Source organism: Solanum dulcamara, chromosome 5, assembly GCF_947179165.1.
Source record: "Solanum dulcamara chromosome 5, daSolDulc1.2, whole genome shotgun sequence".
NCBI lineage: Eukaryota > Viridiplantae > Streptophyta > Magnoliopsida > Solanales > Solanaceae > Solanum > Solanum dulcamara.
In genome coordinates, this window is record NC_077241.1 from 51,740,790 (window position 1) to 51,760,134 (window position 19,345).

The window sequence follows — 19,345 nt, forward strand, 5'->3', positions numbered from 1 at the left end:
GATAAGTTGGTATTAGAGCCCCACATTCCTCGATCTCACTTTTACAAAGCTAACGTCTAGTAAAGCCCTGTGGATCAGTGTGGAGATGTCCGTGACTTATCTTTATAAGGCTACAAGATGTCTTTCGGAACTTGTCTCTTTTGTATCATTATCATACAGTGTGTGTCTTATCAGTTTTTAGAAATTTCACTTGTTCCACTCTTTTATAGAATGGCTCGCACATGTGATAGGCCCGAGCTAGGGGTAGAGGCCAACCCCAAGGTCGTGCTAGCACTATAGCTCTAGTTCAACACAGAGAGTAGAATCTAGAGATGGAGGTAGAGCCATAGTCATCTCCAATACATAAATAGCAGGTGGTGTCGTAGCCAGCCCAACCACCGCTATAGCTAGTTGCAGCTTCAGAACTTTTGGTGATGTTCACCTAGATATTAAATGTTATTAGAGGTATGCAGTAGATTCTAGCTCCATCTTCTCCAGTACTGTAGGATCAGCCTGCACCAGAGGCTCTAGTATTTCAACAGCCACCAATATCCTGCCACTCAACATGATGATTTAGAGGGTGTTATGCCACTTCAAGAGTAGAAGATGCTTGGGGTATTCCTTAGACTATCACAGTCGAGGTTTTCTAGGGTTGTGGATGAGAAAGACTATGAGTTTTTACTTACTTATTGCAAGTGTCTACAGATTTTGGGTTTAATGGAGTCAAGAGAAGCTAACTTCACCATTTATCATCTAGAAAGTCCTGCCTGATAGTGGTGGCATTTATATCTAGAGCCAGGCCAGCTAGGTCTCTACCAATGTTGTGGGCTAAGTATTCAGAGGCTTTCTTGGCCCGATTTATCCTTAGGAGCATTAAATATCAGCTCCGAGATTAGTTTTTGCATTTGGATTAGGGCTCTATGGCAGTATCTAAGAATGTGGCCTGATTTCAAGAGCTCTCCCAATATGCTACCATGATCTTATCTACTAAGGAGGAGGGAATTCGATACTTCGTTAGAGGGTTCAGACTCTAATTATGGATTGAGACTTAGTGTTTAGTCTCAGCGAGTCTCTCATTTCTAGATGTGGAGGAGCATGCCTGTACACTTGAGCAGCTCTATTGCGATGCCCAAGGGTGCACTGACAAGAGAGCTAGGTTGGATAATAGCTTTTGTAGGCCTTTCTTTAGGCCCAAGGAGTCATATGAAAAATCCCCCAAGAGATTCTTCCAAGGCTAGTCCATTCACCCCTTGTAGTCTTCACTCTATACTTCGAAGGCTGACTAGCACTATCAGGGGTAGCTTTAATGCCTATTCGAGCCAGAGTCGAGGTGGTATTTAGATGGTTTCTTCTAGTTGAGGTAGTCAGCCTCCTGCTTCAAATAGACAGCCACAGGGTTGCTATGACTATGGGGATCTAGATTATTGGTCCTGTGAGTTCCTTGACCGTAGGTCAGTCGCACCAGCTCCAAAAGTAACTAGTCTTGCACCAGAAACAACACCTCCTGTTAGAGGTGAAGGCCAGGGCTAAGATCACAGGGATGGTCAATAGGGTGCACGAAGAGTTCCTCAAAAAGGCAAGATAGGGGGCTGAGTTGATGCACTAGGTAGAGGAGCCTAGGACAACTTTTATACAGCTCCAGCTAGAGGTGAGGCTGAGGCCTCGGATGATATGATCACAGTTATGGTTCTATTATGTGATCATCCCTCTCCGCTTTATTTGATCCCATCTCCACCTATTCTTATAGTTTTGTATATTATGCCTCTCGACTAAGTATGATTCTAGAGCCCTTATCTGATTTGTTGCATATCTCGACCCCGGTAGGTGATTCTTTAGTAGTGGATCTGGTCTTTTGATCTTATATGGTGATAATTCAAGGATGGGGACATTAGTGCTGAGCTTTTTTTACTTGATATGGTGGATTTTGATTTTCTTCTCGGCATGGACTTGTTATCCCCACACCATGTGGTATTGGATTGCTATGCCAAGATTGTTACCTTAGCTATGCCTGGTGTTCCACTAGTAGTGTGGCAGGGCTCTTGCAGATGCAAGCCAATTAGGGTGATCTCTTTTATGCGAGATTAGAGGTTAGTGGCTAGTATATGTTTTGCATAGTTGGCTTATGTTAGAGATGTTATTAGGGAGGGCCCTATGGTTGATTCAATGCCTATAGTCCAAGAGTTTGCAGATTTGTTTCTAGCCGACCTGCCTAGTCTTCCTCTAGATTGTGATATTGACTTCGCCATTGATTTAGAGTTGACTACTCATCCAATTTCTATCCCACCATACTATATGGCCTCAAAAAGCTCAAGAAGCTCATTGTTCAGCTTCAGGATCTCTTGGGTAAGGGATTTATTCAGCATAGCATATCGCCTTAGGGTGCCTCAGTCTTATTCATTAAGAAAAAGGGAGGTACTATACAGATATGTATTGATTACAAGTAGTTGAACAAGGTGATGGTGAAGAACTGTTACCCCATGCCTAGGATTGATGACCTATTTGACGAGCTTTAGGATGTCGTGGTTTTTTCTTAGATTGATTTGAGATCCGGCTACCACTAGTTGAGGATTAGGGAAGCAAACATCCCTAAGACTCATTACATCTACTATGAGTTCCAAGTGATTTCTTTTGGGTTGACTAATGCCCCTGCCATATTTATAGACTTGTTGACTCATGTATTTAGGCCATATTTAGAATCTTTTGTTATAGTCTTCATTGATTATATTTTTGTATACTTGGAGCCAGGATGAGCATGAGAAGCATATTTGAGGGTAGTACTCTAGACTTTGAAAGATTAGTGGCTTTATGCCAAGTTCTCAAACTGTGAGTTTTTGGTTGAGTTTGTAGAATTCTTGGGGCAAGTTCTGTCCTATGATGGAATTATGGTGGATCCGATGAAGATTGAGGCTACTCGTGATTTGGTCAGGCTCACCTCTATGACTAAGATTTGTAGTTTAGTCAAATTGACAGGGTACTATAGGCACTTTGTTGAGGGATTTTCTACTATAGAAGCACCTATGACTATTTGGCTCGCCAGGACATTCCATTTGTGTGGTCGGAGGAGTGTGAGATAAGCTTTCTGAGGATCAAGGAGTTGCTTACCACTGCTTATATATTGACTCTTGTAGTTAGGGTGAGGGATTCACTATTTATAGTGATGCATCTAGTATTAGTTTGGATTGTCTAGTGATACAGCAAGGTCAGGTTATTGCTTATTCGCCAGGGCAGCTTAAGCTACATGAGCGCAACTACCCTACTCATAACTTAGAGTTGGCAGCAGTAATTTTCATGCTTAAGATTTGGAGGCACTACTTTTATTGGGTTTGATGCGAAATCTATATTAATCATAGGAGCCTTCAATATATTATAAGTCTGAGGGATCTTAATTTGAGGAAACGCCATTTGATTAAGCTCTTGAAGGACTACGACTTCTCTATTCTCTATTATCTAGGCAAGAAGAACGTAGTAGCAAATGCCTTGAGTTGGAAGGCAATGAATATGGGTAGTCTAGCCTTTCTTTCTACTACAGATAGCCATTAGCTTTGGACATCCTGTGCTTAGCTAACCAAATTATTCGGCTAAACATTTCTAATTCCTGGTGCGTGCTACCTTATGTGGGAGCTTAGTCATATTTATTGGATCACATACACAACCATCAGTTTGAGGATGAGGATTTTGTTGAACTTCAAGATCGAGTTTTAAGAGATTACGCTGGCTTGTCTACTCTATATCCAGATAGGATATTAAGGTTCGGTAGTTGTCTTTGTGTTTCGAGAGTTAGGGGTTTGATCCAATTGATCCTTAGCAAGGCACATGATTCTAGATATTTTATCTATTCGGGCAGCCCTAAGATGTATCATAACTTGAGACAACATTATTGGTGGAGTGGCATGAGAGAAGATATTGTAAATTATGTGTTGCATTGTTTAAGTTGTTAGTAGGTTAAGGCCGAGCATTTGAAGCCTGATTGTGAGCTTCAGAAATTAACCATTCCTGAGTAAAAGTGGGAGTGTATCACCATAGACTTCATTTTAGGGTTGCCTAGCACTTCTCGTGGTCTGGATAGTATTTGGGACATTATAGCTTGATTTACCAAGTTAGCACACTTTCTCCCTATTCATACTTCCTACAGTGCTGAGAGTTTGGCCTATATCTACTTTCGAGAGGTGGTTTGTCTTTATTATATGCCTCTTTCTATCATTCCAAACCGAGGCTCATAGTTCACATCCAGCTTTTAGAGGATTGTTTAGGAGGAGTTGGGTATCCATATCGACCTTAGAAAAATTTTGGACCCACAGATGAATGGCCAGTTAGAGCGTATTATTCTGGTTTTGAAGGATATGTTGTGGGCCTATATTATGGATTTTGTCAGTCAATGGGACCAGTTCTTGCCCTTGGAGGATTTTGAGTACAACAACAGCTACCACTCCAGTATTTAGATTGCCCCATTCAATGCCTTATATGCTAGGCATTGTCACTCTCTGATTGGTTGTTTGAGTCTACAGAGCCAAGGTCGTGCACTATAGACTTTATGCAGGAGACGTTAGATCAAGTTAGGGTGATTCATGATAGCTCAGAGTAAACTATTGAGATTTGTCATTGGTGATAGAGTATTCCTCCGTGTATCTCTTATAAAAAAATATGATAAGATTTGGAAGGCAAGGCAAGCTTAGCCCAAATATATTGGCCCTTTTGAGATTTTGAGGACAGTTGGTGAGGTTGCATATGATTTACCTTTTCTTCCGTCCTTTTCAGCTATTCATCTGATTTTCCATGTTTCGATATTGAGCTGGTATGTCCCAAACAAGTCTCATGTACTAAGTATGATACGGTCGAGTTGGATGATCGTCTGAGTTATATTGAGGAGCCAGTTGCTATTATGGCCAGAGATGTTAGATAGTTATGATCTAGAGCCATTTCCATAGTTAAGATCTATTAGAAGCATCATCCAATCGAGGAGGCTATATGGGAGATCGAATAGGAGATGCAGTGTAGTTCCCCGAGTTATTTGAGCCTTCAGGTACTTCTTGATTCTTACTTTCGTGGACGTAAGTTCTTTTAGTAGTAGTTGTTGTAATGAATCTCTGGTCATTTTTGAAATAAAGCATTTATTTTGCTGTTTAGAGTGCTCCTATAGTGACTCCAAGTAATTTATGACTTTCAGGAACTGACTGTTATGTCGCCTGGTCGTTCGTTTGAGTGTTAGTCCCATTTCTCTATTTTGGAGCTTTTATAACTTTAAAAAGTGATTTCAATAATTATTTCAGGTTAATAAGCTCAGAATGAAATTTTGGTAGTTCCACCAGCTCCGAAATGGAAAAATTAGGCTAGTAATGTGGTCAAAATGAGTATCGAGGTAATCGGTATGGGTTTGGGGCAGTTTAGAGCTTTAGCCCTTGAAATTTGGCATATGGTTGACTTTGGTCAACATTTTTGGATATCGTGCTCGGATGAAAATTCTATCACTATGGTTTGCTATGAAATTTTAAGTTTGATCTAGAATGGTCTTTCATGTAGTTCCCGAAGCTTTCGATGTCATACTGAGCCTCTTTGTGGATTTTAGCTTAAAACAGTGCTTGGGTGTGGGATCCACTTTTTGTCAAGATGAACTCAGATGGAAAGTTCGAGTACGTCGTTGATTTTGAAATGTTGAATTTGGTGGGGTAGAATAATTCATTTGTGAATGGGGTTTCGAATGAATCTTGAGCATCCCATCAGAGACTTTAAAATTGAGGATAATCTCCTAGTGCGTTGGTTCACCATATCTAGTGCACCATCGCCCTTTAAGACAACATTTCTCATAATTTTTCTTCTAATTTCAAAGTTGTATTTCATGAGATATTTAAGCCCAAATTTAGTGATTCAAAAGTCTATCTTGCATTAATTTATGTAGAGATTATTATGGTATAGTCGGAATTGTTTGACGACTAATCATTTGAGGTAAATTGAATCATTTTACTGCTGCCATTATTGAGGTTTGAGCTAAGATTTTTGGAGAATTTTGAGACTTGATTTCCTGGGCATTTTAGGTTCAAATCTAGTGGTTGAAGAGGCTAATCTGTATGGTTTTCCAAGGAGAATGCATTGGCATGGTTGGAATTAAAATTTGAAGTTTTGTTAGAGGAAAGAATCGTAATTTAGCTTCTTTCATAGATCATTTTCAAGCTCCATTTTTTGGGAATTTTGGAGGATGATTTGTTACTCATTTTAGGTCCAAATTTGGTGATTCAAAAGGCTAGACTGTGGGGGTTTTCGTGAGGATCATTTTACTGTGGTTGGTTTCAGTTGTTCGGACTTCATTTCTGGTAATTATTGAATATAACTATTGCACATATTGTCCTCTTTAGCTTATTTCAGGTTTTTGTTGAATGTTGGGGTTGGGGCTGTTTTGACCCTTGAATTGTGTTCCTTTTGGGAATACAAGTTTGGGTTAATGTTTAAGACCTTTTCATAGAGTCAATTTTGTAATTTATAGAGTGGGTCCCACATTCCCATTTTTGACTCTAAAATTTGGCCCGTGTATTAATTTAGTAATTTTGGTGTTAAAATGACCATATTGATGTTGTGATTCTATTTTTGATAGTATGACCACATTCTGAGATAGTTCATAAGGGAAAAGCTTTGGTTTCATGAGTTGGAGCGCGCGCGGTTGGCCTTCAGGTAGGCTATGGTTTTTCCTCTTTAGACTGAGCATGTTTAGGCATTTATATACTAATTTGTATTTTTTAAGGGTATTTGGGTGTCGAGTATGCTAAATTCCTAGAATTCATATTGTAGACTCTATGTTTAGGGAATTCAGGCTAGTTGAGCATGTCTCTTGTCAAGTGTTAATCATTTGTACCTGGTGGTGTGTATTTTGTGTTTTGTTTATGTTCTTGGAAGCATGTTTTTCCTTAGTATAGGCTTAGACTGGTTTTTCCTTAGACTTGCATAATTTTGGTGTCGGCGGGCCTTGGACCTTCTCCGACGTCATTTTGGACAACTTAAATCCATGTAGACTGATATAGAAGACTTGAGTCTGACAGTCTGAGCCTTATCTAGGAAGTAACACAGCTTTGGAACCTTCTCTCCATAATATCCTACCATTCTATCAGTTTCATATCACCTAGTTCTTGGTTTTGAAATTCTATTCGTCAATCTTGATTCGATGTAGATCGGGATGGAGTGATTTATTGATGGCAGTTGGATTGGAGGTACTCCCCATGACACTCGATTGGCCGTTGATCCTAATTCTGACTGATTCGCCTCTATTCATGGTTCAAGTCCCCAATTCACTCCATCGGGTGTGGTTCAAGTCTTTTCATTATATTATTACCTCGGTTCAAGTCCCTGACTTTACTTGGCCGTGGTTCAAGTCCACCACCGCTATCAACCTTGGTTCAAGTCCATATCTACTTACTAGCCCAGTTCAATTCCATAGCTACTATTATCTCAGTTCAAGTACTTGGTCTCTTTTGCACGTGGTTCAAGTCCATTCTTATCCATACCTTAGTTTAAGTCCTTGGTTACTTTTAAATCTCAATTCAATTCCCTGATCCTCTTATATTTCTTTGGTTCAAGTCCTTAACTCGTTCATGTTTCAGGTTCAAGCTCTAGGTCCTTGGAGCAGCACAGTTTAAGTCCATTGGATTTTGTGATGCTATTGGTACTTCATCGGATTCGCTCATTTTACTTCAACTATGTTTGCTCCTATCGGTCTTATCTGAGTCCATTTATGTTATTATTTTAGATTTATGCACGAGCATACCCGTCGGGTTTATGAGAGCCCAACATATTTAGCTAGTTTTTTTCCTTCTCTTTGTCTGTTGAGTATGCTCATGTACATACTTATCTTGAGTTCTTGTTTCTATCTTTGGTTGTAGTTAGTTCTCGCATATCAATTTACTTTTGCTTATCTTGCTCAGTTAGCTTATGATGCCAACTAGATACTTGTTGTTTTGATACTCATACTACACTCTGTATCTATTTTCGTGATGCAGGTCCGAGTACTTGATATCATCATTGATTTCGAGCCACCTGCAGTCGTGAGCGGAGAAGAGGGTGAGCATACTGCATTCTGAATTTACCCATCTCCCCCTATATATGTATATTTTATTTGTCTTTTGCTCTTTGAGACTGTCTTATTTTTGTGGTTCATTTTTTAGACTTGTACTCATTTTGTAGTGGCTTTGTAAATGTGATTTCTAAGTTTTGGGAGGGATCTTTTGGTTTGTATAGATTTTGATTTACTTTCGTCATTCATTTGTGTTCCTGTTATTTCATAATTTCCTTCGGTTTAAATTATTGAATTTCTACCCTAACATCCCATTACTCACAGTTCTGGAATATGTGTTGGCTTGCCTACTGGGTGGTCATAGTAGGCGCCATCATAACTTGAGAAATTGGGTCGTGACATATTTGATACAAATCCCAAAATCCTTTCAAAATTAAGTTTGCACGTTGGATTGATGGAAGAACAACCGAAGAAAATATCATGTACTTTCAACAATGGCTAGGAATATGCTAAATATTTCAATATTAACTATTGCATCAAACAACACACTTAGCCAAGGAAGACAACAGACAAAGATATTCGACACTCATTGGTGAGCAATGTCGTGAATGTTTTAGTTTGCATCAGAAATTGAATTAGATTAGAGCAAAGATATAAAGGAAGAACACAAAATTAGGAAGAAAAAGAAGTTGAAGAAATAATATTACCTGGAGATCCTTCAGCATAAGCAAATTCACTGTATGCATTTGTTGATTTTGAAAATTATGAGTCAATTCATAGTGATGTTAATACAGAGAAATTGAAGAAAATTATTCAAAATATGTAGGTTTTGTAATTTATTTTTGAATTTTTATTTTCTAATTTAACTTTATGAAATTAGAGAAAAGTAAGTATAACCTTGTAAGTTTTGAATTTTAAACTTTATTTTGGAACCAATCTATTAATAAAGTTAAAGCTCATTGAGTCTTTAGATATTTTTTTCATAAATTTTGTATATCTTCTTTGTATTAAGTAATTTTAATATATTTATAGCATATATTTTTCATAAAATTTGTATATATTCTTTGTATTAAGTAATTTTAATATATTTTTAGCAAACATTACATAAGCATATATTGAAAGTTTAAATAAAAGATAATGCAATAAGTCAATACTTGAAAAATAATGTTAGAAAATATAGAAAAAACTATCATATATTGACATATAAAAATTCAAAATAAGTTTGTTTGAATAACATGTAGGTTATAACTTGCATATAATGTAAGTTATAAGTTTTAAGCTGTAAGTTGTATATCTTGAATATATTGTGTGTATATTTGTGAATATCCTGTATATTATATATACTTGTGTTTATTGTTTATTTTGTATATATCTTAATCTTGTATATAATGTTTTTGTGAATATTTTTTTGGTATATATATATATTCAAATTGATAACACAACACTACAAATTCTTAAACTATTCTAATTCATTTAATTTCATGGAACATGAGTTGGGAATTGAAACTTGTGGAAATAGAATAATAAGCAGGAACTAAGTTAAAAAAATAAAAAAGTATATATATATATATATATATATATATATATATGGGGAGAGAGTGTGTATGTGTAACACCCCTGAAGCTCTAAAACCCCAAATTAGATCATGTATGTTCAGAAATTTAAGTCTATAAAAGTTTTGGGATTTACGAGAAGCATCTACGGATCGTAGATGGAACCACGGGTTGTAGATGAGGCTCGTAGATCAAGTTCAGAAGCAAAATATTTCTTGAGTTGTATGGATGATGTTTACAGCTCATGATATGACCATGGACCGTAGATGCTGTTGATAAACCAAGTTAAGAAATTGAGAAAATCAGCCTGAGTTCATAAACCTAAACTAGGGATAGTAAATTTGTTCACGGATCGTAGATAGGCTCGTGAATTAAACTTCAGAAACTCAATTTTCTTTTGACTTTTGTGGACCACATTTACGAATAGTAGATGGACTTTGGATCGTAAATAGGTCTTGTAGATCAAATTTCAGAGACGCAATATTTGAACTTGATTTCATTAATGGGATCTATAGTCTGTAGATCAATCCACGGATCGTAGATGGGCTCGTGAAATTTGGCAATGTTAATTTTCTTTTAGGATTATTTTGGTATTTTTTCACTCTTTTAATTCTTACAATATGTCGCTCAAGTCAACCCTAAGTGGGATTATGTAATGACCCTCCTAATTATTTTCGTGTTTCTATTTCAGTTTTATCATTTAGAGCATTCCTATATCAACCCCAGGTTATTTATGACCTACTGTAACTGGTATCTTGGTTATCTAGTTGTTTGTTTGGGTTTTAGGCCCGTTTCCCTGTTTTGGAGGTTTTATAACTTAAAAAGGTCACTTCGGTCATAACTTCAGGTAAAAAACCTCAGAACAAATTTTGATGGTTCCATCAACTTCAGAATGACCAATTTAGCCTAGTTGCATAGTTAGCATGAGTATCGAGACAATCGATATGAATTTAGGGTTATTTGCCTCTTTAGCCTTTGAAACTTGGCCTAAAATTGACTTTGGTCAATATTCTTGGTAAACACGCTCGAATTGAAATTCCATCAGTGTGGTTAACTTCATAATATTAAGTTTGGTCTAGAACGACCTTTCGTGCGTGTCCAGAGGCTTTCAGTATCATTTCGAGCCCTTTCAAATATACTATCCACTACTCGAGGCTAGAAGGGCTGAATTGTTTCTACCGCTATGCACAAAAAGAGACTGAGATAACGAAGTGGATGCGCCTTAATTTGGTTTTGGTTTAAATTAGTGGTTGGGTGTGGGACCTATTTTTCATCAAAATGACCTCCATTGAAAATGTTGACTGCACCATTGAGTCAGAATGTTGTTTCGAATCAAAATTCATATACATTTTGTGTTCATGAGACTCCAGATGAGTTCAGAGCATAAAAAAATTAAATTTTGGACTGTTCTAGCACTATTCATTACGGTTACTATTCGTCGTGAATTTTTCAAATTTAAATCTGTCACGACCCAACTCCGTAGGCCGTGACTGGTGCCCGTACCCTTAGCCCCACTGAGTATGTTAGCAGAACAAACAAATTAGGAAATCAAAAGAGATCGCTAGAGAGCGCACAAAAATAGATGTAGCACACGAAGGCCGTTAAGGCCATCACTAAACACAGGCCCAAAACACATCTACAGAACCCAAAACACAAGTCTACAGACCTCTACAGAACAATAGCATAATCATATGACGGGACAGGGCCCCCGCCGTACCCTTAACCAATATGTACAAATGTACAACAAAAACAGTTAGTACCAAAATAGGGCTCCGGATAAAAGAGCACTACCAACCAATAGGATGGATATCCTAGGCGAGCGGATCGGTAAACCGGGCATCTGTACCTGCGGGCATGTAACGCAGTCCCCCCGAAGAAAGGGGGCCAGTACGATATATGTACTGAGTATATAAAGCATGGACTGTAATAAATAAAGTCATTACCAGAATAGAAGGTTCAAAAATGAGCAAAATATCCAGCATATCAAAATGTTTTTCATAACCACAGATAATGTATGCGGAAAAACATATGCCATATCCGGCCCCATTATGGGACTCGGTGAACAAATACAAAATATGGTCACCGCCCCGTCACTGGCGCCACAGCACATCATAACTCCAGAGTAGCGAATATATCTCCGTAATAGATCATATCATATCAGATGGTCATATCAGATCATATCATATCATAAGTGTACATGGCACATCATAACTCCACAAATCAAATCCATGTACAGGTCGTACCTGCCCTCTCACGTCAGGGCAAGGCGAACAATGCAGAAAAATATGAACGATAACAAAACCTGGCCCAGGCTCGGTGAAAGAAACATTGAGGCATCCACGAGTGGAGTAGTGAGAAACCAAATGCAATTTAAATCATATTTGAGACTCGATGGAATAATCAAAATAAACTATCACTCAAAATCCAGACAAGGGTCATATCAAGTACCTTTTGAAAGTTACTATGGGTTACATCAAAATAGAACTTTTGGAAATCATATACACATAACAAGGCATAACAAAATATCTTTTGGAAGTCGAGAAGTTGGCCATTCTAGTGGCTTTACGGATAGGAACTTCTTTAAAATCATATGAAAGGTATATACTTGTTTCTTAAAATCCATGCCGAAAAGGAATATTAGCTTTATATACTTATGTCAAAGAAATGCTAAAAGAAAGTATAAGCCTTACATACGTATGCCAAAACATGCCAAAAGAAAGAAACGTTAGCTTTACATACCTGTTACGGGTTACTTTTTATCCCGTTCATCTCGTCGTCCTTTAAACCTAAGTAACATAAAAGCAATACGAGTATTAACAACCCTTGGCTTTCCATCACCTTAGGCTACACACGAGTATTTGTAGAACTCATCCCCCCCCCCCCCACGCTCGTCTTCTTGACTAGTTCCCTAACTAGTTAAAGAGTTAACGAAAATCGGGAAGCATTTCCCCTATAATGTTCCCTATATGAATTTCCAATTAGGTTCCTAATACCTACAGCCAACCAACAACAACAACCTGCAGAAATTCACACCAATAATATACAACATAAACTTCGAACGACTTATTCAAAAATACGGTAGCACAATAGGGCGTCTAGCCTTTATTTTGTAATGCCTTTCATTATACGCAACAAGGGGTCGTGTGGATTCAACCAACAGCACCCTAACCCACATTAGAACATATTTAGGCCCTTCAACAACACATCACACCCCTGCAGTAGCACCTCACACGAACAACACTATCCTTCGACGACAATTTAACTATAGCAATTCCAATTTAGTTTATTTCGATCGTCGAGCATTTCTATGACATTCTTAAACTTCCAGCAGCATACAAGGGGTGTAATACACCATATAACAACACCATAAACTTCAATTTAAAATTAAAGGCCTTACCTTACGTTAAACTGGTCAAACTAGCCAAAACTTATCAAAACGCGAAATTTGGGAAGGCCACTGTCTTATATTGTCGCTTAGTTTCGGAGGGGTAATTGAGGGAAACAAGATTTGTGGCCTCAATGAAAGTTATATACATGTGTATCAAGGTCGCAAAAAAGTTTGAATTACCCCTACAGCAATTTTGTACGAAAATATATGCCGAAAATACTCACAGCTGTCCGTGTAGGATTTTCAGAACAAAATCTGGGCAGTACCTCATCTACACTTCATCACCCTTTTTCGCAAAGCTAAAAGAAAAAAATGGATTTTTGAGGCTAAATGAAAGTTATATCCCTATGAAATAGCTTTCCAAAACATCTTGAATTACTCGAAACAGAGCTTTAGACAAGGAGTTATACTAGTATTACTAACATCAGTCCTATTCAAAAACGGGTTTATTGACAAAAATGAGAAGCTCCTCGAAACCCCAACTATAAATTTTATGTTGTTAAACCCCGCTATATCAGCGTATCATACCTTAAATAATTAATTCACAGATCGAAAACGGAGGCCTTACCTTATTCTTGTGGCTGTCGTGACTCTCTCTTCTCTCCCTCAAGTTTTCTCCAATTTTCCTTAAGTGTAGATGCTGAAAAATGAATTCCTTAGTCATAATTTCAGCATATATATCCAACTTTTGGAGGTGACACATGGTATCCCCTAGGGGTGACATGTGGAGGCCCCCTAGGGTGCCACCACATCCATGCATCCAACCCAAATCTGACATGTGGCAGCGTGAGACCCACCTAGGTGTGTCACCTGCTTGTTTGTCACCTGCTTGCTTCGCTTTTGTAAGTTCGAAAACTAGTTTTTTTTATCCCTTTCGTAGGTTCGTCATCTCGTCTTATTTTAAGATCCTATATAATCCTTGCTATTTAAGTTTGACGTGTACTCAAATAGCTTAGTTATGTAAGACATCCAAGTCGCTAGCTTACGCAAGTAAATCGAGTCCTATGACTCATTACTCGACCTCCAACTCCTTTCGGATTCTTATAAATCTATTTCCAATCTTCCCTCTTATGGGGTATCTCATTCTCCTTTCCTTAGAATTACTTGATAACGTTATAGATTATCCGACTCATATGACGACTTCCAAGTAACTTAAGAGCCTTCCCAGAAACTTAAGAAGCTTAAGAAGCGTTCCAAGGTACCAAAGTACGGGGTGTAACAAAATCCATTTTAATCTTAATTTCAGTGATTCAAAGGTCAAATTGAAGGGATTTTTGAGAGGAACGCGTTGGTAAGCTCATAAGGTGATTTGCAAACCTTGTTTGAGGTAAATTTTGTAGTTTTGTTGCTGTCTTTTGTTGTTTCGGAGTGAAATTTTGGAGAATTTTGAGAAGTGATGTCTCGATCAATTTAGGTTCGATTTGAGTAATTCAAAAGAGTATATCGCGTGGAATTTTAAGGAAAACATTGTGGCGATATCATAAACTGATTTGGGGCATTTTATTAAGGTAAAAATGGCAATTTTAGTTGTTGTTTCTATTGAGTTTTAGAGTAGAATTTGGATAAACTTTGGGGGCTGGTTTCTTTGGTGTTTTAAGTCCGATTTTAGATATTCTTGGTGCTAAATTGTGGTTTTTTTCGTTAAAAACATTGTGGTGTAGTTGGTAACTTTTGAGGCTTTGTTTTTGTGATTTTTGTGTAAATAGATGATACCCCCTATTATTTATTTTTGCCTAGAATTGAGTTTTGATGAATGAAATGATTTAGAGAGTTTTCAAGCGCTGAATTATGTCCCAATTTTGGCTATGAGTTTGGGGGGATGATTAGGATCTGTTTGTGGTTAGTTCCAAAACTTCAAGCGTGGGTCCCACAATTCCTTATTTTGAATTCAAAATTAGCCCATCTCCAAATTCAATAATTTTAATGTCATAATGACCGTATTGACATTGTGATTATGATTTTGATAGCGTGACAATGTTCTGAGGCTGTACAAAAAATAAAAGCACCAGCAAAGTAATTTGGAGCGCGCGTGTTCAGCCTATAGGTAGGATATGGATATCATTTCTTTACATTGAGCTGGAATGTGTGAAATCATGTTGAGATAAATGGAATTTTGGTTGGGTATCTTATTTACATATCTTAGGACTTAGAAATTATGTTTTGGGCTTTTTATTAGATAATTCGGGTAATTGGAAACATGTGATCTCTTTTGCTAAATGTTAATACTACAAGTGGCATCGATTTCTTATACTTGATATTGTAGAACATGTTGGCCTTCGTAAAGGTTGCGTAAATTTCTTTAGATGCCCCGACATCACTCTGATGGGCTTAGATCCTTGTAGAATACTGTAGCAGACTAGTGTTTGGTAGCTTGACCTTAGCTAGGTGGTAACTTTTCTCTCTTGAACAACCTTATCCATAACTTCCTATGATTGCAACTTTTGAGACGTGTTGATGATACTAGACTTCTTGTTCATCTTGTTTGGTTCTAGTTGAATCCCTAGCAATATATCGATTGATTTATTATGGAAGAAATCCTCAGTGGTTATTAGTGTTCCATTGGAAAGGAGAATATTCGGCACCATCTATTAAGTCATCTGTGAGCATTCGGGTCCCACTCCCAGCCTCGACCGTACAGATAGATTATGTTGAACATTTGGGTCCCAATCCCAGCCTTGACCATATTGAGAATTTAGGCGAGCATCCGGGTGTTAGTCCCAGCCTTGGCCCCTAGATCATTCATGGTCAAAAAATTTTTGGAGATTCTTGGTTTGAGGATGATATGGTTCTTCACTTCTTGGTATCCTAGACTTTTAGTTCCTAGTCTTTGTAGTCATAACTATTTTGTGTACCTAGCGAGCTAATGGAGGTTTGTTGGGGTTTTATTTATACTTGTATACGAGTATCCTGGTTGGGCTTATGGGGCCCCAGTATGGTGTAGTTATTTGTAGTCTTCCTAGTTTGTATCTTCCTATTCATTTGGAGATGTACCTTTCATACCTTAGATGTTTGTTATGACTCATGTTTAAGCTTATTCCGCTTTTTCATATTATTTTTACCTTTTCCACATAGTCGGCCTATGCTGCCTACTGAGTACCTTATATTTGGTACTTATTACACTCTGCATCTATTTTTATAATGCAAGGCCGATCACCAACTACCGTCGCAGATAGATCGATCCTATTGCAGCTAGTTTCAAAAATCGGGGTGAGCACTTGCCGTTTTGAGATCATTTTGTCTCCTTCAACTTGGATGGCCAATATTATTGTACTTTTGACACTTGCCAGTGTTGTGTGTTATATTTTGGTCCACTTTTGGGACTTGTATTCATTTTATTTTGGTAGCAACTTTGTACTAGTGACTTCAAGGTTCTAGGAAGTATTTAGTTTTTTTTATATTTTGTATATATTTATCTTGTTTCTCCTTATTTTAGTTTTTTTCTGTTATCTTAGTTTTGTTTTGTATTTCTCCCGTATACCCATTACTTGTATTTCTGAGTTAAGGGTTTGGATTACTTATCGAGGGGTTATGGTAGATGTCATCATGACTTGAGATATCGAAATTGGGTCATAATAAATTGGTATTAGATCCCCAGGTTCATTGATCTCACTAGTATAGAGCTAGAATCTAGTAGAGTTCCACGGATGGGTGTGGAGACGCCTGTGACTTATCTTCTAGAGGCTACATGATGTCATTAGTAATGTTCTCTATGTTGTATCATTTCATGTAGTTGTGTGTATTATTGGTTTTATGAAATCTTATTTGTTCCACTCTTTTGTAGGGATGGCTACTGCGCGCAGTACTATCGATGGCGATGACCCACCAGGACTGGACCGGCCTAGAGGCTATCCCCATGACATAAACAAGGGAGCAGCACCAGTCACCAATAATAATATAGCTCCTGAACATATAGAGGAGCGTCAGGACGCCCCTAGTCCTCTTCAGCCAAAAGGACCACCACAAGCAAAACAACCTTCAGCCGCACCAGTTATGACTTCCATGTTATAGGTGGCAATCGCTCAACTCTTCACAGTATTGGGGTTATACCATAGGCCCCAGCCGTAGATATGGGTATGCTAGCACCATAGGACTAGCCTGTGCCACCAGCACTTGAGGTTCATCAACCCCCACCAGATATTGTACCCCCACCAGCAGTTTTAGAGGGTGTAATGTTCTTCGAGAGCAAAAGATGTTGGGGGTATTATAGAGGCTGTCACCCTAATATTTTCTGGAGCCATTGGTGAGGACGCCATGGAGTTTCTGACTACTTTCCAGGAGCAACTTCAAACCTTGGGTCTTGTGGATTCAAGAGGGGCCGACTTCACTTCTCACCAATTCCTTAATTCAGCTAGATAGTGGTGTGCTCCAACTTATAGACCAGGCTAGCCAGGTCACCACTGTTGTCATGGGCTCAGTTCTTAGAGGCTTTCTAAAATAGGTATATCCACAAGAGCATTAGGGACTAACTCTGGGACAAGTTTACATGTTGAAGCAGGTTCAAATGTCAGTCGCCGAGTATGAGGCCAAATTCCACTAGTTACCCCGATATGCCACTATAATTCTACCTAATGAGGAGGAGAAAATATGATGTTTTGTGCATGGGTTGATGCCCTATTTTAGATTAGGGATAGAACCCTTGGTTTTTGTAGGCTTCTCTTTCCTGGATATGGTGGACCACACTCGCACAAAAGATATTATTCATCACCAGGCCAAAAAGGGCATCAATAAGAGGCCCAGATATTAGGGTAGCTTTAGTGGGTCCCAGTCTAGGGACCAACATAACTATGACTAGCTGCGCTAGTGGTTCCAGCATAATAGGTACCAGCAGGGTCAGTCAAGCCAGCAGGTTTATGAAGACCTACCAGTAGCAGAGAGAAGTCAGCCCTGTTTAGGAGGTTCCACCATAGGTTAGAGCTCTAGGGGATTAAGTCTATTTCATTCATATCTCGGATGGGTTATCACAGGTTGATCCACTTCAGGGTATTATGATATGTTCACTAGAGCACTGGCTTGATAGTACCCCAGCCGAGCTAGACCATTGGCTACAGTACTACCTCTACTTGGAGGTGAAAATTGAGGTCAGAGCCATGGCAATGGCCAATAGGGTGTTCGGGGAGTTCCCCGGGTAAGTAGGTCAGGTTTTAAGTTAGATAGATATGGGAGATGTTGACAGGCCATTGTTATGCTTCTTCAATTAGGGTGGAGGCTGAGGCATCATAAGATGTCATCACAAGTACTATCCTCGTATGTCAGTAGACTGCTTCAGCTTTATTTGATCCAAGTTCCACATATTATTATCTATCTATATATTTTTCTCCTCGTCTAGGTATTATTGATGAGTCATTACATGTTTTTACCCTAGTAGGGGATTTGTTAGTAATAGATCTGGTTTGTAGATCCTGTGTGGTGACTATTTTGGGGCATGAGACCCGAGCGGATCTTATTTTACTTGATATATTAGACTTTGATGTTATTCTAGGAATGGATTGACTATCCCCTCACCATGCAGTTTTAGACTGTTATGCCAAGATCGTTACCTTATGCATGCCTGGCATTCCCCGGGTCTTCTAGTAGGGTGGTTACAGTTGTTGGCTTATGGGGATTATAGCCTATATGTGGAACCAATGTCTAGTTACTTTTGGGTGTTTATCCTACTTAGCATATGTCTATGATGTGTCCAGCAAGGCTCCTTCTGTTGATTCAGTTCCTATAGTTCGGGAGTTTACCGATGTCTTTCCTACCAACCTACTTAGCCTACCCTCGAGAGAGATATTGACTTTTCTATAGGCTAGGAGCCGAACACTAAGCACATCTCTATTCCACCTTATTGATTGGCTCCTACAGAGCTCTGAGAACTAAGTGTTCAGCTTGAAGATCACTTAGGCAAGGGCTTTATTTGTTTGAGTGTGTCTCCATAGGGTGATCCTGTCCTGTTTATTAAGAAGAAAGGTAGGACTATGCAGATGTATATTGACTACAAGCAGCTGAATAAGGTGACAGTAAAGAACCGTTACTCTATTCCTTGTATTGATGATCTGTTTGACTATCTTCAGGGTGCCTCTATGTTTTCTAAGATTGATTTGAGGTCCAACTACCACCAATTGAGGATTAAAATTGTCGACATTCCTAACACTACTTTTTAGACACATTATGGTCGCTATGAGTTCCTTTTGATGTTGTTTGAGCTTACTAATGCGCCCACGGCCTTTACGGACCTTACAACTAAAGTATTCAAGCCTTATATTAACTCCTTAGTGATCATATTCATCGATGATATACTACCATACTTGTGGAGTAGAGAGGAGCATGCACAGTATTTGAGGATTGTGCTCCAGAGTTTGAGAGATCAGCAGCTTTATGCCATGTTCTCAAAGTGCGATTTTTGGTTAGAGTCTATGGCAATCTTGGGACATACAGTGTCCAAGGAGGGTA